This window comes from Uranotaenia lowii, chromosome 2 (assembly GCF_029784155.1).
Source record: "Uranotaenia lowii strain MFRU-FL chromosome 2, ASM2978415v1, whole genome shotgun sequence".
NCBI lineage: Eukaryota > Metazoa > Arthropoda > Insecta > Diptera > Culicidae > Uranotaenia > Uranotaenia lowii.
The window spans coordinates 119,877,151-119,903,332 of NC_073692.1; positions in this window are offsets into that span (position 1 = coordinate 119,877,151).

The following is a 26,182-nucleotide window of genomic DNA, read 5'->3' on the forward strand; positions in this document are numbered from 1 at the left end:
ACTTGAGACATAAGACATGAGACATGAGACATGAGACCTGAGATATGAGACATGAGACATGAGACATGAGACATGAGACATGAGACATGAGACATGAGACATGAGACATGAGACATGAGACATGAGACATGAGACATGAGACATGAGACATGAGACATGAGACCTGAGACATGAGACATGAGACCTGAGGCATGAGACATGAGACCTGAGACATGAGACATGAGACCTGAGACATGAGACGATCTGAATTCCACACTGTCAAATAAGCCTCACTATACTCTACTATTCTATTAATCTAATTGATTTTGTTTTTTATCATAAAAATAAACTATCATGTATTCATTCTTACGCGTTTTTTTAGTAACGTGCTTTTTTGCGCGAATTTTTTAATTAAAATGGATTTTTTACGTGGATTTTCGAATTTTGGGGTTTTTTTACATGGATTTTCGAATTAGCAAGGTTTTTTTTTTACGCGGATTTTCGAATTAACGCGGTTTTTTACGCGGATTTTCGAATTAACGCGGTTTTTTTTACGCGGATTTTCGAATTAACGCGGTTTTTTTTTACGCGGGACGAAATACCGCGTAAAAAAAAAACCTCAGTGTATATGTATGTTGGTTATCCACCATGGGTGCATGGATGCACCGCAGTTTCTGCCAAAGTATGTGCTCACATACATATTTTAGATTATTAAGTTTGACAAATCTCCAATGCAGTGCGTACACCAGGCATGTCAAACTCGTTTAGGTGTGCGGGCTGCATTAAAAATTTTCTTTCACGTAGAGGGCCGCAGCCAAAATCAGTTAAATCGGTACATTCAGCTTTAGTTTTTTTGCAGTAATATTTTACATAAAAATCAGTAGTTTTTTTTGTGACAATTTAAGACGGGGCTATGCGGGCCGCATCGACCTAGGCCTAGGCGAACTTTCAGTTTGACATGCCTGGCGTACACCATACCCGGACCCCATGGCTTCGTATGAACTGTTATGGATGAGTGTATTGTGTTGATGTAGGTTTATTTTTGAAGAACGAGTCAATCAGCTATCATTTTATAAAAAATTTGAAGCTCTTTTGCAATGTTTGCACGTGAATAATTAACCATTTTTATTTGAAGATACCAGAAACTATCTTCTATGCAGACAACATGACTATTTGAAGACAGTACAGTGAGCGAAATAAGAATAGCACCACTATGTGTTTTGCTTGTAAAAATATGAATGATTGAAATTTACGAAAATTTTCTTCCACAGTTTGTTCTGAATTTCTTAACGGATAAATCAAGCATAAGTTTACTTTTTTTGGACGTAACAATTGGCGTTGAGGACCAAAAATGTGAAAAAAGGGTGCGAAATAAGAATAGCACCACTTGAGTTTTTCAACAAAAACAAGATTATTTTTAAAAATTTACTGTGTAAAAGTGAATAATAATGCTTCTACGAACTATTTGAATAGATAACTGCATTTTAAGGAGTTTTCCAGAATTCCAAAGGTTTCCAAAGGTATTAAAAGGGGGTTTTAAGAGATGCTCCTCTAGCGTTAAAGAATTTGATATTAGAGCTGTAATTCTTTTCCAAACTACTTACTTTCTTCATTAAAATGATGTGAAATGATGAAACAAACATTCAGGATTAACTTTGAATCAGAAAAAATAGGTTGGAAATCAAAAACTTTGATTTTGTTAAATAATCCAGACTTCTTTCCAGTTTCAAGTCGTAGATGGCAGCACTATCTTGCAGTTAAAACCAAATTTAGTCTCAATATTGATTTTCCATGTTTATTTAGGCCCATATTCATCATTTTGAGGTATTTTCGCATCACAGTTTAGTGGAAGTTCACGCTGCAGAAAGCTTTTCCGGATTTGCAAAAGAATTACCAGGACAAAAATGTACAACCGCCAAAATTCCTGCTCATCTCAACTTCCGATTCAATTGCAAATTATACCAAGAATACTGCTAGCCGTCTGGTCCATCAAGTTCCATCGCAAAGTATAACTTTATTCTGATAACCGGTCCAAAAAAATTACTTTTAATGACCTTTATGCAATTCTTATTTTTTTTGGATTTAGTGATCTTAGAATTTAAAAAGCGTTCACAAGGTACATGTATTTATTTCTTGACCAAAATCATCCAGCACTCCTTAATTAATCCCGGATATTCGAAAATGGGCATGAATTTGGATAAATGGCAAGATAGTGCTGCCATCTATGACTTAAAACTAGAGAAATAGTGTTTGACTATTAAAAAATATTAGTATTTTTGAATTCCGACCTGCTTTTTGGATTTAAAATCAGCCTCAAATTTATGTTTCATCATTTTGCATCATACTTATGAATGTTAATGAAGAAATAAAGCAGTTTGATGAAGTTTTATAGCTCAAATATAAAATTCCTGAACGCTAAAGGAGCATCTCTTAAAACCCCCTTTTAATACCTTTGAAAACCTTTGGAATTCTGGAAAACTCTTTAAAATTCAGTAATCAATTCAAATAATTCGTAGAAGCATTGTTATTCACTTTTACACAGTAAATTTTTTAAAATAATCTTGTTTTTGTTGAAAAACTCAAGTGGTGCTATTCTTATTTCGCACCCTTTTTTCACATTTTTGGTCCTCAACGCCAATTGCTACGTCCAAAAAAAGTAAACTTATGCTTGATTTATCCGTTAAGAAATTCAGAACAAACTGTGGAAGAAAATTTTCGTTATTTTCAATCATCCATATTTTAACAAGTAAAACACATAGTGGTGCTATTCTTATTTCGCTCACTGTATACTGAACTCATCTCCAGTTCTTTCACACGTTTAAAATGTCTTGTTTTCTCTGGGATAGTATTTGAAAAAAAAAAAACCGTATCAAACCCCCCTTAGCAAAATTGCCTCGGGCCCCCGGAGGCTTAATCCGGCCCTGGTACTGGTTGATCATGCTTGCGTATCATAGGTAGCAGGTGCCAGCAGATCGTGGCCTAGAGGATAGCATCCTTGTCTTCTAAGCCAACCTGGCATATATAGTATGATGAAGGTTCGCGGTTTTTTTTGGTTACCTAGGTGATAAATTCGAAGAAGGAATTTTACGAATTGGTCCCAATGCACGTCGAGTGCCGTGTCTACATAGAACCAATGGGTCGACTCGTTACATACTCATTCGTATATACATACACCCTAAACTCCACCTGGGGCCTCATACAATTTCCCAAATCGGTAACTGCCCTAAGGCAATACTTCGGCAGGGGGTGACTAATTCACGCATATGCGCTACTTATGCAACACTCGCCAAGAAGTTCATATTTAAATTAAATATCGTCCTGACCGCCCAAGAACATCTTCACGTTGTGGTCCATCGGCTACGCTGATTGTTTTGCGTAGTTCATTTGATAGCTGCGGACTCTTTAAGCTTAGTAAAGTTAACTTACGTTATCCTACGTCAATCGCAATTTGCGTCAGTCTCCAGCTCTTTTGCAAAGCTGTCATTATCCGGGCGAGCCCATCACTGACTGCCTGCCATGTATTGATGTCCTCACACATTTTCTGCAACATGTTGTCCACTATCGTTTCTGGTTCGCAGGCGACGTGTTCACACGTTCCTCTTCAAATCTTGGACAATAGAATACCACGTCTGTACACTGTTCAGCTTCTGCTGGTTACACTGGATGGTAAGACCAGATTTCCAGGCCGCCCCTCTACACTCGAAATTATCCTTCGCTGACTATTTCGCATCCCCGAGTTGTTTGCCATTATCCTCGTGAGTGCGGCCGTTTCTGTTGCTGCCTTCTTGCATACATACTCAACGTGGTTTTTAAAGCTGGTCGTCAATCATCACACCCAAATATTTAAGCTCACGCTTTGATTCGATAATGTATGATCCAACTGTAATCCTGCCTGTTTGCGGTGAAATCAGGTTTGATATCAGGCGGTTTTAGCATTAGTGAAATGCTAGCCGGTTATACCTTGGAATTGTACGCCTAAATGATGCAGCACATGCATGTGGATGGATCTTTTCAAAGGAACTTAGATTGCACTTGAAGATCCTACCTTGATATGTGTGTGCTCGTAGTGATGCCGGTAAACAACTGCAACTTCAACCAATAATGCAGGCGTGCCACACTCACATATGGCTTGCCAAGCCATATAGCGAACCAGGCCTTCTTACCAAATTTTTCAGTAAAAAAAAATGATGTCTCCGTCTTGTCAATGTTTTGACCATTCCGAACTAAGTAATACTGGTCACTCGGAAGCGTTTTGTAATCAAACTTACAATAGGTTTCGTCGTCGATGATAGCTTACACCGATTTTCCAAACAGCAGTTGATCGTATGTTTTACGAGTTCGTGGTTTGACAGAAGCAGCTTGTTTGTATCTCCGTTTCGGTTTCTTCTGCTTCTTCTATGTCTTTAGAACCAATCTTAAATTGGCATGATGGACGGTGCTGAGAGGATTTCTCACTTTTTGGCCACATCCTGAACTGAGGCAGTCTTTTCACTGGCGCACGCACGCATGAATTTCTGGTCCAAAGTTTTGTCCACCGGACCCGGTTTCCCCCCAGTTTATTTTGGTCCCAACGCTGGTTGCTCTCCATGCTTGAGAATCGCATTTTGGACCACTCCAATGTTTACTTTTTCCATTTACGCCAAATGACTCAGTGAAATGTTATGGAAAGTACACCATTTGTGCACGATATTTTTGCGCTTTTCCGGGAGAGTGCTTCTCATTCTCAGGAAAATTATGAAAACTGGAGCTCATGATACACAGAGTTTTAAGTTGAACTGTAAACAACAACACACAGCAGATATCAGCTGATAAAACGTCATCCGGAATGAGCCGGGTTGTTTCAAAACCGTTTTTAAATATAATTGAACTCCCTAAAAACCAAAAAATATAGGAAAATAGACAATTCGGCTTTCAAATGTACACGGGTGGGCAATACTTAAGATAAGATAAAGTTGGAGCCAAAAAAACATACCGTGGGAGAAATAAGTTAGAAACTGAAGAACTCATATTATTTCAATAAAAAGAGTGGCGGAAATGCTTAGCCTGCGCCAATTTCCAATTTTAGTCTATTTACATATGGTTTTAAAAGTCAGCTTTGTATCAATTTTATACCGAAAGCAATTTCATTCTTTCATAACTCCAGAGTTTTCCATGGTAGATTTTAGGTTTTAAAAAAAATTTGGATTAAACTTCTGTTTTATAGCTTTTCGAACCACCCTCCCAAGGCATTGAAGAAGATAAAGTGATGAAATCAATATCCTTCAATGGGAACCTCTCAACAAACAGTCATTCTAGTGATTACAGCTCTGGAGTGTCATTTTGCGCGAAACTTTTTTCGTCTTTTTTGGTTTGGAGGCCAACGTTTTCACTCAAGATGGGTCGCCGGATCGGAAGGAGGACACCCTATGTAGTCTCCGCAGAAAAAAAGGAACTGATTACACGGTTGATTTAATTGAACATCTGCGCGACTCGACTCTATAGAGAATAGGCTTCCTTCCTTCGGCTACCGTGGATATTGTTATTGCTGGAGCGCTTTTGCGTTCTTATGTGGGCCAACTTGGGATCGATCCGAAGCGAAGAAGCGAGCCCCCGGTGATCGTTTTAACTAATTGTCATTTAATTGGGATGAATTTACTAAATGACACGGTCGGATTGTGAAGTAATGAGTACCCTCGCTAATTTATTACCTCGTTTAGGCCTGGAGGCCAATATCGTCACCGGAAAACAGTCGGTGTGATCCTTGGTGGCGATGCTGAATGGATAGACCTTTGCTAACTGTCCATTGATAGTTTTTTTTGAAACTTTTATGGAAGATTTAACAATCTTCATTATACAAAAAAGTTTAAAATTTAAATTGAACTACAAACATTGAAACATTCGGTTCACATAAGAAACACAAAATTATTGAATAAAAAAATCAAAACACCTTTATGCATAGAGAACGGGCATTCATTGATTGAATAAAAAGCACATCACAATTAACATTGTGCGATTTTCTTCGGGTAATCAAACGCTGCACTGCCCATATATTGCACCAATTTAATGGATCTGAATGAAAGAATGAGATCCTGCCTTCTTCCACCTACCACTGAAACTGGGACTGCAGAGCTCTATCAATATTTCTCTACCCATCCCCTGGACCTCTGCAGAGAGATGCAAGAGGCTTATGGTCTAGGAAAACACCTTGGGGGATCACCAGTTGGAGAGTGGATAACAAATCGGAGTTTGAATTCAACCAAATCACTTGGATTTACATTTTGCAACACTTTCGCGAATCTATTCCTGCCCTCTCCCCAACCTTCAACCCTTCTCCATTCACTAGATAGGTATATTGTTGCAGCTTTCAACGCCTTTGTGTTTGATGATTTGTTCGGAAAGAAAAATGGATTTTCGCAACGTTTAGAATTTATGAAACGTCTCGATCCCCCCGCCTGGCCGCCTTTCGTATGTACTTTTGAGAGGATGGAGCAGCAAGTGAACCAACCTCACCTTTTTCTATTGGGGGGAAATCGTGGACGCCCCTGGCGAAAACGTCGAGAGAGCCACGCGGAAAATCTGAACATTGAGGCGTTGTTGGTGATCGGTTTTCTTCGTTTACATTTTTTCCTCGCTTAGCCACAAGCTGCCGGCACTTTTTGGGCGCAATCGGTTTTGGTGGGCTCTGGGTATTGTGTTCACCTCCAATCAGAGCATTTGTCTTAGCCACCAATGAATTCATTGGGAACGTTAAAAAAAAATCAATAAAAGTTTATAGTTCCTTTAAAGCGTTGTTGCTAAGACATATGAGCTAGTTGAAATGTTATTCGAAACAAATGAGTTTCCGATTGACATGCTAAGTGTAATGGTAGATTTTTTTAACCAACGATAAACAATAATCATTAAAAGTTGTGTACTCTTTAGTTTTAAAATTAACGTTATCCTCATAACTTATGGGCCATGAGAAACAGTCAACTTTAAAAAAATTGTGAATTGTAACTTCAACCAAATTAAAAAAAAAAAACGATTAATGCAAGCTTACACAGCTTGAGAACTTTTAAGAAGTTTAGAGCAAATTTCATCTGAATCAAAACTGCTAATACCTTTTAAAACAACTTTCGTTTCAAAGAACGTATATTCAACTCCCCTCTCCTCGCCGACATTGACTTTCACCTGGTAGATACTTGCGTTGCCATTCAGGGTACTGTTGTGCTTCGTTGATCCGTGGTGACTAAACAACAAGCTGGCCATGCTAGTCGCTAATCTCCCGTAGTTTTGCTCCGGAGGACGAAATCGTCAAATCTTACCCAGGGTAACAGATACCTCAAAAAATAGCATACGTTGTGCTTTCTTCAATGTGGGTCTCTTTTATAAAAATACATGCAGCTCTGCCTGATGCATGCATCAAGGCTCAGAACAGACTTCATCATGCAACATCCTTGGACTATCACCAGAACAGATACAGATTACCTCGTACTTAGACGGTTTTTCAAAATGAAGGATGTGATTGAGCCCAGAGTGGTTCAGTTATTCGTGTGTGACTGGGAAACAAGATTAGGATTAGCTTTTTGAATTACAAAACAATACATAACTTAACTGGGTGTGTGGGGGCTTGTGGACCCCCGCCGGTGGAAGAGTCCTAGTTCTCTCCTTCTGAAGGTGATTCAAGATTGTCGCGTACCGGCAAAACACAAATTTTGCAAATTCGCCTTTTAAATAATCCTTGATTAGCCGTTCGCACTGTTACGGCTCTGACGATGCCATTCGCTCCTGGATGGACTTCCTCAAATCTTCCGAGTGCCCAACTCAACTGTGGGAGGTTGTCCTCCTTGAGTACAACCAAGGTACCTTCAGTCAGATATCTCCTCCGTTCTGACTTCTATGTTTCCGGCCTCATACACTGTGCGAATGAAGATGCATGCCCCGTAAGCTTTATCGGAAGCATCACAGAATCCATGAAGCTGTACGGAAACAGAATTTGAACTAATAGCCAGAGCCGAATTAATTCATCGGGGGGGCCGGGGCAATTTTCTTGGGGAGCCCCATGATTCAATTTTTTTCAAATGCTATCCCAGAGAATACAAAACATTTCAAACGTATAAAAGAACTGGAGATGAGATCAGTATACTGTCTTCAAATAGCCATGTTGTCTGCCTTGAAGATAGTTTTTGATACCTTCAAATAAAAATTTGTTAATTAATCACGTGCAAACATCGCGGAAGAGTTTAGAAATTAAAAAAAGTATGCTCTGATAGAAGATGAAAAATGCAAAAAATTTTTCTCATTTTTGTTTCATCGGGAAATATTTACCTCATGACAATTGAGAAGTAGATTGAAAATTTAAAACATAGAAGACAAAATCAAAAACATTAAACAAATAAATTAAACTCAAATTCTATAGATATACAGATATAAGAGTTTAAGAATTCAAGAATAAAAATCAGGTTATATTCCGAACCACAATTCAATGTCTCGAAATTAAATCAAAAACTCAAATCAAGTTTTGAGAAAAAAATATGAATAAAGTTTGAAATAAAAGATTCAAAGTTACAATCAGAGCCAAAGCAGAAATTTCACCACATGTAAACTTCAATTTTATATCTTTGAAACACAAAAAAAAACGTTTATGAAAATGTCTATGAATATGATTCTCATCAGATAAAAAAATGGTTATAAAATTGTTATTCTAAATGTGACAAAAATTTAATTGGATGCCCTCAATGCTCAAGGGGTATAAGTGCAAAAATGATCGATTGAAAAAAAAATTGGAATAGAGATTAAATTTTTAAATCACAGAATCAGTTATCATCGAAAAAATGAATCCAAATGAGTTTATTACCTTAAACAAAGATCCTGAATTCTCAAAATTCAAAAAAACCATAAAATTAAACTTCAGTAACTGAAGAAAAACCACAAGACTTGAAAATATCAATTAATTGAATCTGGATAAAGAAAAGATTAAAAAACATGGAAATATTCGTGTAAAGAAAATCACTCAATGATATTGGCAACTCAACTATTAGATCGTTTTTATGTTAATTTGAGAATTATTATTTGGAAAATAATATACTGAATTCAGGATATTTACTTCAGTGGCGATAAAATTTGGAGTTAAATCAGTTGAAAATGTTCCAATATGAATTTTAAGTCTAAGGCAGAATTTTGGGTTGGAAAATCAATAAAGAAACTCTGTATTGTTGATCGGTTCAATTTAAGAAACTACAGTTTTTTAAAGCATTTATTTTCAAAAATAGGAAGGGAAAACGGTTAAGAATTTATAAACCAACGGAAAGTTCAATAATAATGATTGAAAAGTGAAAATTTATAGTAATACCCGGTATTGTTTTTCATAAAGCTTCTCTGTTCTCTCTTAACAATGATGAGCGAACATGTTTCGATAAAAAAAAATGAAAATTGAAGGTATTTTGCCTCATATTTTTCTTAATTTTTTCGAATTTAATAAACATTTTTTTTGGCCAGATTTTAAGTTGAAAATTTTGAAATTCAATACCAAAATCTTGATATTCTCAGCCCGCAAAATGCGGGAGAACTTCTTTAATACCTACTCTAGGGGGCCCCCTTAACTTGAAAAACTTTTCTAGATAATAATTCAAGGAGGCCCCTTGTTGTTATACCGATTTCAAGTTTTAATTCCGATTTTCTAGTTTTGATTTTTTCCATAGATTTGTAGAGACCTCCGGGGGCCCCTTCTACCCCCCCCCCTTAATCCGGCCTTGCTAATATCCAACCAACTAAGCACTGATAAACTTTCAAGTCCACCAAGATTTCTACGATACTCATGCCATTGCTCCTGCATGGCAAGATGCTCATCCCATCCACAGATCAGTTTCCAAAGGCCCTAAATAAAAATTTTGGCTTGGACTACGAGTGGGCTGACTAGACCAAGCGAATCGAAAATTCGAGCCACGTCAGAAAGCACCGCTTCGTGATGATCGTTGAGGAATTCCATATCGATTATCTGAATTGGAAATAATCTGTTGCTGGTTCCCAAACCAGACCAAGCGTTTTGACAGCGGCGTTATCGATCTCGAGCAAAGCCTTCTCATCACAGTTCTTCTCTTCAATGACGATCCGCCAACTGCACCGTTGATAAAGTCGCGAATGCCATAAAGATGATAAAACGACTATAATCTAATCCAAAAAAAAAACAGAGTTCTGCTGGCAAATTATCTAAAATCTCTCGACAGTTGGAGTTAAACTTCCTCAACTGAAACCCTCTGCTTTCCATCAACTTCGCCAAGTTGGTAATAAGAACTCGGCCTTCTTCTACTGTAGCAACTCCAGTCAGCATATCGTCCATAGAAAAATCCTACGAAATAACCTTCACCGATTCGAGATACTCCTTCTCGGCCTCTACGCCTAACTTCTGCGGACACTTTGTAGTAAGATACGGTGCACTTGCTGTACCGTAGGTGACCGTTGTCATTTCAAATGTTTTCAAAGGACTCGAATTATTCGATACATTTTGGCAATGTCTGCCACAATTGCCAACCGATGTAGCCGGAAACGTAGAACTGTGTCGATCAACTCATCTTGAATGACTGGATGACCGACAAGTAGGGTGTCATTCAATGTCACACCAGTCGATGATGCACACGACGCATTACAAACCACCCCTAGCTTTGTCGTCGTGCTTTCTGGCTTCAATATGGCATGCGCATAATGAGGCATATAATCAAGGTTGCCGAAAAAAAATCTCTGTTTTTGAGAAAAAAAAAATCTGACTTTCTGTGATTTCTTTTCAAAAGTACGATAAAAAATAAGGCATCTAAATAAGATTTTGCTCTGATTTTCTTATTTTCATTCGCATTCCATGCCAAAGTATAATTAGTGGCAGAGAGTTCAATATTGTTGATCTCTTGCAAAGCATCACTAGATAAGGCAGCACGAAGATAGGTAAATTTGTCCATCTCTGTAAGTTCCGAATTCTGATCGATCAAACTGTGAAACGAATCCCTAAAAACGGCCTCCAAATGTTGGTAAACGAACTTCTGGAAGTTAAACTTTTGAAAAGGTTGAAGAGGGTCGAGTCAAATGTTCGGTGAAATTATGTGGAAGATCTCTAAACTGCAACTCCAATAATTACGCCTTCAGCTTACAGAATTTATCATACAATTGTTGCAATAAAAGATTATTTGCGTCCTCTTTCGACTGATCATCCGTTTGATCTTCTTCTTTCCCTCTAGCAGCACCATACACCGATTCTTCTTCCATCGCCTCTTCTATAAGTAATTCAATTTTACCGCGCACATCATAGAATTCTTTGCAAGTATTTTCAAGTTTTTCTAATCGCACACTGATTTGTCGTTAATCAGTTTCTGGATGAAAGTTTTCCACAAATTTTTCGATCGATTCAATGATATTGTTGAACTGTTTTTCACGTTTTACAAGCACTATTAGATCGTGAGACATTTTGAATCACTTAAGCTCAATAACTGTAAACTGATAATATCAACTTCTCAACGACAAATTTTTCAAACACTCTTTGATCACTTTTTTTCATCACTTTTTTCAATCACTTTTTCCATATCCACTTATCGACTCAACGTACCGTTCGCAAACCGACTGACCACAGGACTTGGCAGCAATAATGAAGCATTTACCAGCAGAAATGTATGAGCAGAATGATAAAATACCAATCAAATTCCAGAAAAGGACATCCCAAGCCAGAATTAATTTAGACTCACATGCTTTTAGATTCTTTATTGGAGAGCCACATGCATCAAGCCTTCTTTACTTCCCTTTTTCTGTCACTTGGTGTAGAAAAAAAATCGATCAATCTGCTCCTTCCGAATCCACCGGTACTACTGTCGCAGTCCTCGTTTTGGCCGATTGATCCTTCGATGCCACAGCTCCCATGCATAAAACGGTAAAAACTAGATCAGCGGCATTGACTTGACAATACACTTATTGTTCATCGATTCACTTATTCACTTGTCCATGCAACAAAATTTTCATGCACTAATCACATTTATCGTCCGAATTTGTCCAAAACCGGAAACATCCGTCTCGGAGGACCAGAAATATGTTCAATATACTCCCGGATTCTCGAGTTTCGGATACGTTTTCATTTTTGTTCTACTCTGAACCGTAAAGTTCAACGACCGGTAATAAAAAAAGCGAATGATTGCAGTCAAACAGGGAGTTTTATGTTTGGGCTTTTAGGATGAGTCCATGAAAAAACGTAATGATGCAAGAGTTCATTGGATGCATGCAAATAATGTTACAAGTCGTCAAACTACCAATAGTGTCATATTGACACTGAAAAGCGGATAAGAGTTAATATCATAGTCTTCCTTCTTAGTCGATTCTAGCGGATTTTACCCGGCCTTGCTCGGGTTCACATTAGATATAAATCAAAATGAGTCGTGGTATACTTTATTAGTATTTTTATAGTTTCGGATTATGTATTTACTGTGTTTGCAAGTTGAAGCCAGAAATTTCCCGATGATCTTCTTTTATTGAATAATTTTAACATTGGTGAATCTGAATCACACGATTTTTTTGCAAGAATAAAATTAATGAGCTCAAAGTCATTTTAAAAAGTTCGAACAATCCGAATGGAATAAAAAAATTAAAAAGAAATAAATTCACCGTCCTAGCCGATTTAGGCTTTACGGACTGATCAAATGACGGAACAATTTAGGATTAACATCTAACGCTAACCACTCGACCATCAAGATTGAATTAATAAAGGAAATTTTGGAACATAGTTTGCAAATTTTGCTAGCCAGTTAGCTACTATTTTTTTATTCCTATCTGTATATTCAGTTGCTGTGGATTAACACTGTTATTAGAAAAAAATTGGATTCCTTTTAAAATCAAGGAATTATCAGGAAACGATTCCAAAAATCAGGCAGTCATTGGATAAACAGCAACATTGGCATCTCTGGAGGGAGAATATCTTTAAAATAATTGGTACTGACTGGCATTGGATGAAATTCTTTATCAATTTCAATTTGATCAACTAAAAATTTTTAATATTTAATTTAGCATGTTTTACCTGCAATGCAGTGCACCATGAAACGAGGTTATATTGATCATCGGGGTACCGGGGACCAACAATAAACTTTTCCACAATATCATCAATAACTCAGTCTTTAGTTTGAATTTTCGAAAACTGTTTTCTTCGTTTGAAAGCCTTTGAATCGAGTATTAAATAGGCAAGTTTGATTTGTATTTGAAATTTTTTTTCTGCAAGTAAAAATCTAATTTCAAAATCTTCAAATTTTTTTCAAGGTTCGCAAACAAATAGCTCTCCTGATGATACCAAAAAGCATTTAGAAGCGAACGGTTTGTTTAATGTGAAAGAACAACTTTTTTCTTTGTATTTGAACAGTTATAGTGCTATTTTAATAGTCATTTAATGTTAAATTTTTGATATTTTAAAAATGAGAACATTTTCCAAGAGTAAGCCCGTATTGGATAAATGGATAGGAACCTTATCAAATCGTTAACTTTGAAGAAAAAATGAAAATGGAAATTGTGGGAGGGCCTACAGGAATGGGGAAAGGTAAAATTTCATTTGTATTTTGAAGCTTAAACTATTTAGCAATTATTATAATTTTTGTACTTAAATGTATGCAGCATCATTGTTCTTTTTTCGATCATAAATGTTTTTGAAACAAAACGTTAGAAATCAAGGTTAAATTGAGAAAATAGCATTTTTAAATATAGCATCAAGAAAACTAGTTAAAACCGTCAAAATAGAGACTGATCAATGTCACCCCAAAGCATCAAATTCTGAACAGAGACTAAAAAGATTTTTAAATCAAATTTAAAGTAGTCTAATAAATTTCTGCATACATGGTTTACGTTCACAGGAGTCCAGTACTGGTTTTAAAATATAAAACATGCCACATTCCAATCAACAGAAAAAATAATCGAATTTTATTGAAAAAAAGTGATCAATCTTACACCGGATTACGGTATTTGAGTTTTTTATCTTTTCATAATTTTAGATGCTTATTTAAAACCAGAAATTTTACATTCACATCTCAAACAAGCTAAATCAATTCTATTAGCGTAAAATGAGATTGAGTGGCTTAGGGATGAATTCGATTCCTTATTTTCCGTCGGCAACTTTGTTGTTTTTCTCGAGTGAATACTCGGTTTGGTTTAAAAACGAATATTTCTGCTAAAAAAACGTTCCAAATTCCCTCAAAAGCAATTATAAAGCTGTTATAAAGTTATTAAGCATTTACAAAGCAGAATTAATAGACATACTTATTTCGTTTGTTAAAAGAAATTTTGAGTGTGATTGGATTTATCAAAAACCTGTTTGACCAAAGTCAAGTATGCTGACAAACTGTTATTTGCCACGGAATCTCAAATGAATTTTTAGTTTGATTTCCATCTACCCACTAGATAGGAGAGACCTACACTGCCGGCCAAAAGTTTGGGATCACCCACTAAAAAACATGCAAATTTTGATCGTTCATATCTCAGCCGTCTTAGGACATATTGCAAATCTTCTGATCTCATTTGAAAGATAATGAGCAATAGCTATCTCGGAGGTATTTTGCCCAAATATAATGTTTTAGTTTTGAACTTAAAACTTAACCTAAAGTTATAACATTTTCAAAAAATCGCACTCAATATTCAAAGCCGATCATCTCGGGATAGGATGGACCAAATCTCAAAATTTGAGTGGCATTAGAATTCCTGTTCTTTGCTTCTTAAAACACAATCAAAAAAATTTGAGAAAAAATTCAAGAATGTATTTTTAATTAATAAAATAGACACTTGAGTTATCGTCCAAAAGTTTGGGATCACCTCTTTGTATGGTGAGTTCGGGATCATTCTTATAAAAACATGCAAATTTATTTTATTCATATCTTTCTCATATAACATCGTATTGCAGATCGGAAGGGTTCATTTGGAAGCTAAGGAATTGTTGTTTTTTAATAAATTCATTCAAAAATTATATTTTGAAGTGATAACCATAAAAAATCACCTGAAATTAATTGTTTTTTTGAAAGTTCCCAGATTTTTTTTATAGTTCTCACCTTAAAATATAATTTTTGTATGAATTTATTAAAAAACAACAATTCCTAAGCTTCCAAATGAACCCTTCAGATCTGCAATACGATGTTGGATGAGAAAGATATGAATAAAATAAATTTGCATGTTTTTATAAGAATGATCCCAAACTCACCATACAAAGAGGTGATCCCAAACTTTTGGACGATAACTCAAGTGTCTATTTTATTAATTAAAAATACATTCTTGATTTTTTTCTCAAACTTTTTTGATTGTGTTTTGAGAAGCAAAGAACAGGAATTCTAATGCCACTCAAATTTTGAGATTTGGTCCACCCTATCCCGAGATGATCGGCTTTGAATATTGAGTGCGATTTTTTGAAAATGTTATAACTTTAGGTTAAGTTTTAAGTTCAAAACTAAAACATTATATTTGGGCAAAATACCTCCGAGATAGCTATTGCTCATTATCTTTCAAATGAGATCAGAAGATTTTCAATATGTCCTAAGACGGCTGAGATATGAACGATCAAAATTTGCATGTTTTTTAGTGGGTGATCCCAAACTTTTGGCCGGCAGTGTATGTTGGAAACCTACATTCGGTCGATCGCATTGATGCCACGATTCACAGAACAACGACCGAATGGCCGCGAACAAATCGGGTGAATCTTTTTTTTCTGCCATTTCCATACCACAGTACAAACAAAATCTAATCCTATAAATAATCAAAATCTAATTATACTCCGGCTGCTGCTGGTAGCGCACGGTGCGTGAAGCAATTCCGCCAGCCAACCGAGGCCGAGGGCCAGCTTCTTGGTCGGTTGAGTCACTTGTGTTCACCTTCGATGCGGTCAATGTCGGGAAGATGCTCCTGCGCGCCATAATGGTACAATTGGTTTGGGTTTTATGGTTAAATGTCTCCAGAGGCGTATCCGATGATTTTTGATTCGACAGTCCTATTTGACGAGAAATTTTGAAAAATCTCACGTATGGGCAAGGAAAATCCCAATCCTTTGTGCGATCAGAATCATTGTAAGTTTATGCATGACCAAATACAGATCTAGACAAATCTTTGAAGTCATTTTACTTTCCAATTCTTCCCATGTTAAGTCAAGTTTTTCATCCTACGACTCTCTCTGAAACTAGATTGCTCCCTTTTCATAGACCGGTAATGCACCTGAAAACATCGTCTTCAGCTGCTCGGTTACATCTAGGCTGGTTGCGTGACTCTTGAAACAACGCGTGACTTCTCACCTCCTTGTTTCCAAAACGCGATCTGATCTTCCTTATGCCAAAGAAAAGAGCTAAATTTATTGAGAGATAGCAAATTCAAAACCGGGAAGTTGGAATTGTAACCAAGGTAGTTCAGATGATTGCTATTGGACCAATCTGATCGGATCTAATCTAATGATTTCATAAGGTTTTCATAAGGTGAATGAAACCAAATGATGGGTAGCCTAGAAAGAATGGTAGATCGGGTATACACACTTAATCCTTTCCATTATTTTCGAATTAGATGTGTCTTCCTCAATAAAATCATTCACAACATCGCGGCGAACGACCCGACAGGCAAAGGTATCATCTTTCTTCCAGTAAATACCATCTTCACGTTTTAAAAGCTGATTTATGTTAATCCATTTAGAATAATTCACCATTCACACTAGTGCGGAATAAATACCAACCACACACTAATTAACGGAACGGCCAACATAAATAGTCAGATTGCGGTCAACATCAGCCACCCCAACAGCATCTCTACAGTAACTAGCTCCGTTTGTGTTTGATATTTACGGTAGTCCGGTACTTGTACCTTATAGGCCGCGATCTCATTGAGTATTATTTTGTCGTCAATGATTGTCGATGGCACCACCATTAGGATAATCTATGAAGTATGGCAGTTTCGTACATCGGTTGTTAGACCCTTCAATGCCTTGTAAGACTAACTGACCCTTCGTGGGTTTGGTAGTCTTGTAAGTTAAGCATCTTGAGCAAAGAAAGATCATACCTTTAATGCTTAGTTTGTTTTTAAATGTTGTTTGAAATACAGTTTTTGAACAGTTCTTGAAAAATCTCTGTTTTTTCTACAGATATGGATACAAGACCGCTGCAAAAAAAAATACTTTTTGCTCCCATATGTTTTTTCGATGCCTTTTGGGTCACCAAGCATTAATGTAAAATTTGAGATGATTTGGTTGATTCCTGAGTTAGCGCAACGCGTTTCAATTTTGTAAGAAAATTTGTATGGAAGAAGAAATTTTTGCATATTAAATCATCCAGAAAATTCAAATAAGCTTGAAATGAAGTCGGTCTTTCACTTTTGGTTTTGAATATTTTTAAGCTTCATTTTTTGCTTGCATGACAAGAAGCTAAGAATTTCATGAAAAAAGTTATAACCATTTCAAAATAAAAAATCTGAATTCATTGAAAAGTATTCAAAAATGGCAGACTTTGCTTGCTAGAGCTGTTAATAATTGCATGAAATGTTTTTGCAAAGGCTTTATAAATCAAGCAGTTTTTTGAAATTTTTAGATTTCCGTCCTATTGTTACACAGCTTTCAAACAAGCAGTCAATAACGATATAATTAAATAAATGAATTTAGAAAACAAAATCTATATATATAAAACAGGGAGAGAGACAGACCATACAGAAATGTACGAACACGCAAAACTTTTCACTGGATCATCCGATTTGCATGCGATTTTTTTTTGTTGTGTTCGTCTTCACGCGAAGAATAACACAACGGAGAGATAATTTCGAAAATGTTTTTGTGGAATTTGAAAATTAATTTTTAGTTTTTATTCGTATCAAATAAAAGTCATGGCACCCAATTTCCATTTTTTTTTCATTCGAATCACCCAGAGTAGGAAGGCGCCAAAAGCAATCAAGGCTTACTGATGTTCATCCATCTTTCTATAGGAAGTTTTGGCGCCCATTTTCGTTGCAAGTGTACTTTTCACGTGGCACCAGTAAAATGGATACTTGGATGTGAAATTAAAAGAACGCAATAAGCCGGCATGGAGTATACCTATTTTCGAAAATTGTCATTTTTGCTTCAGCATCAAGGCAACTTTAACATTTTTTAAGCTAATTTACCCAAAACTAGCCGGATTGCCCGGTTTTACCCGGACTTGACCGGGTAATTGATAAAACAAAATTTAAAGGGCCCGGTCAGGTCGTCCAGCCCGGTTGTCCGGATTTCGATAAAAAAACCCGAATTTTCCGGATTTAGTCATTTCATTTGCCAAATAAAAAAAATCTCTTATTAAATTAATTTTTTTTAAATTTTGCGTACTAAAACGAAATTTTTTGAGCCAATTTTAACATAATAATCATGCACGGTTTCTGCATGCTTAAAATACGATTCAAAATTACTGATGTGTTTCGAAGAAAATAATTTATTAAAGTGCTTTTCGTTTGATTTTTTTTTTGAGTAGTTTCTGAATTTAGCCCATATTTTCTTGGTATTGCCCGGATTTTGGATTGACAATTTTGAAATCAAATGCCCGGATATTGTTAGGTTTTTAGATAGAATATATTTTCCTGACCAGGATACGCACGGGGAAAATTCTGATCTCTTTTATTTACTCCGTTATTTTGTTTTGTTTATTTTCCGGTTAAATGAAAGACTGTCATATTATTCAAGAAAAATAATATTTTACGTATGACTGTGGAAGTTTTGACATATCAAAAACAACTGAACAGATAACAATGAAATATTCCATTACAGAATCGTCTGTTCATAATTATCGTATAACACCAAGAGAACGTCTAATTTTTAATTAATAGAATAAGACGACCACAAAATTGATTTACTTGGTTTTTGTAAACGTCAAGAATGTAATTAGTTAGTTCGAGAATAGAATGATATTAACTTTGTAATTATATGTGAATTTCATCAGAAAACCAAGGAAATGTTAGATACTATCCACTTCTTCCTTTCATACTAAGGTGCTAAAAAACTAAACAAAATTAAGGACATAAATAGGGTTGACTTTGTAAAAATAAAATTCATAATTTGATCCAACACTCAGTATTAGAAATCAAGAACAGATAACTGGTTCAATAACATCTTCAAATGCAAGAAGCTTGGAAAATAAAAATTTTAGTCTCGACGAAAATATGATTCAAGATCCAAAACAGAGATAATGAAAACTGAATTAGATTTGCAGAGACATTTTTGAATTTCATTTCTGATTTTGAATTCAAGATCTCAAAGTAAAAAAAGATTTCATAACCGTTTGATTTGAAATTGTTGTGGATAAAAAATCCATGTACATACACATATATTGAATGTTCTAATTTTCTTTGGTCAGTGCTTAAGCATCCATTTCTCGATAAATATGATAAAGTTAAAGTCGATACAAAAAAGATGATTTTAAAAATTAAGAGGAGATTATTTAATACAGAGAACATATCAAATGCATGATATTTAGATAACGAAAAACATAATGGTATATGAAAATTTGTTGATATTGATATATTTGCAGCATAAAAAAAATCGCGAAATTTCATACCATGAAAAGTGTTGTGCCATTTCTACAAATTTGGTACCTATACGATAAAGAAAATTTCAAACATGGTTTTGGCGAAAAATGAAAGACAGTTGATCAAAACTGCTTAAAATGACGACACATAAAAAAAAAACACTTTTTGGAACTTATCTTGGGGTTAATAGAAATTGAACATATCGGTGTCAAAGATCCTCTGTAAATGTAAAAAAAAAATAAAACGGAAGAAAACAGATTTTTAACTTTATCCCAGAAGATATTCGCTTTCCAGTTTTGTTGGAAGTCAATCTTCTTCGAAAATTTTTGCCCCTGGAGGTAGCCTCTACCAAAATATGACAGAAGTATTACGAAAATAGTCAAAAAACTGTGTCGATTCTCTCCGTTTGAAGATAACAATCCAGTTTCATGAGCGTTAACAATTATTTACCTATTTTTTGGTCATTTACATATTCATTATTTTTGTTAAATTCAAAGGCTTAACGAAGTTTGCCGGGTCAGCTAGTTTTTATATAAAACTGAATATCTTTTCTGAGGTACAATTTAGGTTGGTGCTTTGTTCACATGAAATGTACTGCAAGAACCAAGGAACATTTTTCATCCAAATTTATATTTTTTGGAACTTTTAGAACATCTCTGGCGATTTTTGAATGAATAATTTTGTTTTCCCATACAAATTTCCATACAAAATTAAAACTCGTTGCGCTAATTCAGGGCTGGATGGATCGCTTCCAAAATTTTTATTGCTAGGTATTTCTGACAGCAAAAACATCCAAAAAAAGTTATGGAAGGTGTAAAAATTTAAGAATTTGAAATTTCCATATAAAGCTTGCAGTGGTCTTATGGATACTCTAGTAATGTTTTCAGTCTTTCGTTAGATTAAATGAACTGTCCTCCAATGTTCGGAAAATCGCTCAAAAAAAGCAATCAGGATTTATTTCAAGCTGGAAAACGTATACCTCCGAGTGCTGTGATACGCACATGGTGATGGTTTCCGTTGAATATTTGTCGAACATCATCACTAACTCGATACACGAAAATATACCATGCCCCATCGAGGGCTACCGTTGCTATTTGTCATGTAGCTTTTCAAAGGTGATCGACATACTTGATGATACATTTTGAACGTCGCTCCCACAATCATTCACGAACGTCTATCCACGCATCATTGTGTATAACGTTCGTTATTGATAGACGATCATCGTATCAGAAGGGAAAATTGAAGAAATTCGATCCCCAAATGCATAAAAAAAAGTCGTAGCACATGCTGAACAGTTCATTGCGGTGACCCAGTAATGATTTGTCCTTCTATGCACAGCGAAAATTAAAAAAACAACTGATAGTCTCCACAGATCGCTCAATACTGATACATATCAGTTGTGATCGTAGAAGGTAAAAATCATCAAGGAAGGCAATCATCATCGAGACGTTCATAGCTGATAGTCTGCGTCCTTCTTTACCGTATCATGTTTTGCAAGAGTATTTCAAATACAGGAGCGTCGTTGTCATGCATGATTGTTTTTATGGTTTGAATGGAGAAGAAAAAATTGACTACTTCGATTCTTTAGCTCAGAATGCAGTAAAGCATGACTCAGTGAAAATCATTGATTTTCGGAACATTGCTGTCCTCAAGCCGGTTCAACACTGTTATTAGAATTTAAATAAGATTATTTTAATACACCACTACTGTTTTACTTATTGGTTAAAAAAATATGCATTAATGAGTTAACCCTCATCCGTCCTAGAAATTTTTACCCGTTACAGTCCTTGGAGTGCCCATTTGACACTCCTGACTAAAACCAACATATCTCTCTTGGTTCCAAACTAATTTTTATAAAATTTCTTGTTTTGGAAAACTTGTAGTGTAACATTTATTGCTGAAATCTTACTCAAAAAACTCAAAAAACCAGTGCAAAGTTGAATTTAAGTCTGAGAAATTGCAAATTGACAAATAGTTCGAACAGCTACCTTTGAAAATTTGTCAAAAATTCTGTGTTTCATATTTTGAAAATTGAAAGATACGATTATGTGCCAAATCACCGTCATCTTTTCAATCCTCCATAACAATTATGACGATTCATTGATTGAACTCTCCTCACTTCAGCTTTTTTGGAAACTAAGTGAATTTTTTTTAGCATTCCGTAGCTGATCTCCAGTCTTTTGTCTTTTCTTAGACTTTGAATAACGGAATAACTGCTAAATATTGTCAGAGAACCATTTTTACGTTACGTTACTAGGTTTTAAAAACTTTAAATTTTGTAAAAAATAAGCGAGGAGACAGTTATTCTAATCCTCGAAGTGTAGGGTAAGAACACTATATATTGAACACCATCTTTGGGATTCAACACATTTGTGGCCAATAAATAATAACGAAAGGTTTTTCTGATAAAATTTTGATAGCGTAGCTTAAGCTTATTTCTCTGCTTCGAATCGATATATTTTTTTCGTGGAAATATGTTTTGAAATAATTATTTAAGCCTTTTGATTCAAAATTACTTTTGTCCCAATGATTAAACACAATGATTCAAATATTGAACAGGCAATGTTCTAATTATTGAACTCGTAAACATTGAATATCATTGCATATATTCAGGGGTATTTCGCTTGATAGTATGCCTTGCAGGGGCGATTTTGGTTGAGCTAGCAACCAAGAAACTGTTTGTTTACATTTCCAAACACCAAGCGATGTTTGTTCAATAACTGGTACACGCATTTCTTTACGAAACGAGTACTGCAAGATTGAACGTTCAACAACTGAAACATTGGCGTTTTCTGTGATCCAATGATTGAACACTTTAATTTGTTAAATTTTAAGAAAATAAGGATAATAAAGGCTGCCACTCTTCCAGAAATCATTCAAAAAGACTTAGTTGAAAACACTATATCATTATCTAAGATGTTTATTTGTCTTTTAGCCAATTTTCCCCCCAATCAAAAATAGGCTGTTTTCTTCATCCAGTCGAAAAACCAAGCCAAAATTTGAACACATATTCAAGTTTCGGGGATTGTGGCTTTAAGAGTCCGAGATTCTTGATAATAATTTGAACATAGGTAAAAAATGCTTCAACAGTGGCACAACGAATTTTGGTTCATTTTTCTACTGTATATTATTGTTTTAATCGGTTAATGTTTTACTAGTGTTCAATATCTGGTACCTGTTCAATAACTAGTGCTTCTACCCTAGTTGATATTTTCACATTCAACTATAAATATAATAGATTCAACTACAAACTGGGGATTGATCCTGATGGTTGAGGCGACAGGAAGAACCTATAGTGGATGTTTAGGAATTAGTATCTTACGTTCCAGGGCTGGAAAACAGAAAAAAATAAAAAAGCGATCAAACGTCAAGTTGGTCTGATTAAATCACCGACCAGTGAGCAGGTAAAGAATTTCGTTTCATTAGAATGATCATTATGAAAACTTTTTTTTAAGTCTTCAACAGAGTTTTGCATTGTACAGGTTAACAAATTTCACCCAACTGAGCATGCATTATCTATAAACAATACTTTGGTTCTAGCACAAGTTTTCATCTTAAAATATATAACCCTTTTTTAAAAGTGCTCAGGTTTTTGCCGAAAAGTAATGAAAATGCTGCAAAAATGCTGCAGCGATTTTCTATTTGCCTGACCTAGCTTACGTTGGGTTTGAATACCCAAAAGTTTAGTGGTGTATTTCGTTTTGCAGTATGAATCTGTTCGATTGGAGACTGCTTCGAGGGAGTATGGAGAAGCTCGGAACGTGAAAGCTTTACCTATCCTGGCAAATCATTCGTGGGACTGAAAACTTCACTATGAAGACGAAAGCTGCAACTGTCTTGAAGTTTGGTGCGCAGAAGGATCTGTTGATGGAACGCATAGTGCTCTTTTGTGGATAAATTGCAGCCATTGACGATCGGAAGACAAGTGACTACGAACATGTTTTTTTTTGTTTCGATTATAGTCGTTTTACCATCTTTATGGCATTCGCGACTTTATATCAACGTTGCAGTTGGCGGACAGTTATTGAAAAACTCATCCGGTACAACTGTGTTCGATATTTACTCTTGGGCTCGAACTCGCGGACATCGGCTCAGGAGACAACGGACTTGCCAACTGAGCTATATCACAAGCCCACTACGAACATGTGATTTTTTTTTTTTTTGTATGTGAAGTGAAATGTAATGTTAATAATTAAATTAATTTAATATAAACAAAAAATATATTTTTATTTCATTTACAAAATTTTTCATTGAATGCAACAGAACCAATATTGGAAAATACATTAGCTATAGTTGGAAGCCGTAGAAACATAGTTGAATTTAGGGGAAAAGTTCATATAACGCCCCATGTGGCTAATACGCGCCACCCTTGTTTTGAAGAATCTGAAGCATTTTAAGCCAGCAAAATATTACCAATTTATTTTAAATGCTGTGATTGGTCATGGCAAGTATGAATTTTTCCTTAAAATGCCCCTGTGTCGTGATAATTTCACAATTTAGGTTTTTCTTCATTTCGATCTAAATTTTCAAACACTTTCAATAAGGTGTCACCAAGCAGAAAAAAACGAATAAGACAATATTTTCTGACACATCGATAGAGGAGAAACTAAACTATGATTTTATGCTAAAAATCATTCTTAACTCGCTAAGGTATGCTTTTTATGGGTATGTTCTATCACGGCTCATGCGCTCGTTATAACGCGCCAATCGTAGTAGGCTGAAAATAGCATTAATTTTTCAAAAAGGCAAATTTTCATTGAAAATGAACAAAAAGTTTAAAACCATATTTTGAGCGTTAATTCAGTCCAAAAAATCTACTTTTGTTTTTTTTTAAATTTTGATTAGTCCATTTTGATTTTCTTTTCAGTTAAAGTGTCTGTAAGTATTGGTGTGTTTTCGGTCTTCGGCTGCATTCGGGTGTGATCGGCTGCTAGGCGCGTATTGAATACACAGCGGCGCGTATTTGCAACACAGTTTTGTTCTGTGGCTTTGAATATGGTTTTTAAAAAACAAGTTTTTGAAGCAACTATAGAAATTTGAGTTATAAAAAATTATAGGCATGTGTAGAAAACACTTTTCTTCAACAAATATACCCATTTTTAACACAATTTGTACGTGGAATACATAGAAAATCAGCGATTCGCTTAGGTGGCGCATAATGGGGCATGTTCCCCTACTATATTCCCCTACTATGAATTTACTATATAAATAGGTAAAATGCAAATAAAAAAATAATCTTACGATATAATTTAATCTACTATATATACCGGGATCAAAGTATGCGCGCTGCAACTCAAACAAAAAACAGAAAACAACAGTTAGTAGAACAAATCAACTTATACAACAAATTAAACTTACATTTTCGCTTTCTGATGTGTGTTCTCCAATGAATAACTTCCACCGTCTTGTGTTTTTGTGACATTCTTAAACTAAATTATAGAATCTGTAACTTGACCTGAATAAAATAGCCAAATTTGCCATATTAGCGATGAGTAGATAAGTAATCCTCGATAGCCAAAGCAACTTCACAGCAACGCTAATTTGTTCGTAGATATCGATGATGACCAAGTAATACGGTACGTTGAATTGAAAATCATTGGCATGGAAGAGACAACCATACGAATTTTTTATATCAACTAGTAGACTTTTTATCCGTGCAACTAGTTATCATGATGAAGAAGATATACAAGGTAAGGAAATATATCGCAACTAAAAAATGGACTGATTTTGCAGTTTAGGTTCTACTTAATTGATACATTTGTCGTTGTCTTTACTGTACATTACAGAGTAAGTGATATTATAACGAAGTCCAAAACCATCAACTAGAGGCAAGGAATATTCGTAAGAAACAACCGTATTAACGCAGGTTTTTGAGCTAGGATAGCTGGAGGCTTATTATATTCTCGTTAAGTATTCAATTTGAAATTATTAGTTTAGATCGCCGCGTTTTTTTATGCCCAGAGTCAATGGATTACTATAATGACCTACTTCTAGTTATGTTTTACTATTATACATCCAAAACATTTGTTTTTCATTTTTCATAAGAAAGTTTTTTTAGAAAAACATTTTTTCCTCCAGAAGAGTTGTATACCACATTATTCCCCCCGAAAATCATCCAATTCTGAGATGGCCATTAAGTCTTTATTTTGCATTTTTTAAGTGCAGGATTTCCACTAATTTTTACCATCAATTACTACAGTCGAGGCTCTTATTTCTTTGAAATCAGTAAGGGAGAGTGGGGTATCGTGGGCCATGGGGAAACGTGGGCCACTTTTAATATCTCAGATGTGTGCTGAGATAAAAATCTCAAACCAACTGTCATCGTCGTCGCTTTGCGTGAGCATATATTTCTATATGATGTTGACTGAAATACGCATCATTTGCTTCTTTTATTTATCAAGCTTAAAAAAGTTACAAAAATTTACTTACATAGTTAAAAAAACACCCGCTAATTTCATCGATGGGGAACCATAACAAAAATATGCTCATACGCTTATGATCTTAGTTTTGCCATGATCTTTCACGTGGAAAAGAAATTTTTGATGAAACATCAATAAGTCACACAAACGCAACAAATTTGCAAATCATAGCTTGTGGGGAATCGTGGGCCACACATCTTGAACCATCTATATTTTTATGTTTTTATACACATTCAGAACTTAAAATACGTTTTTCTTATCTGTAAAGTTTTCTTATGCCAAATGAAGAGTTATGAAAAATAGTTTGTCCATCCTATATT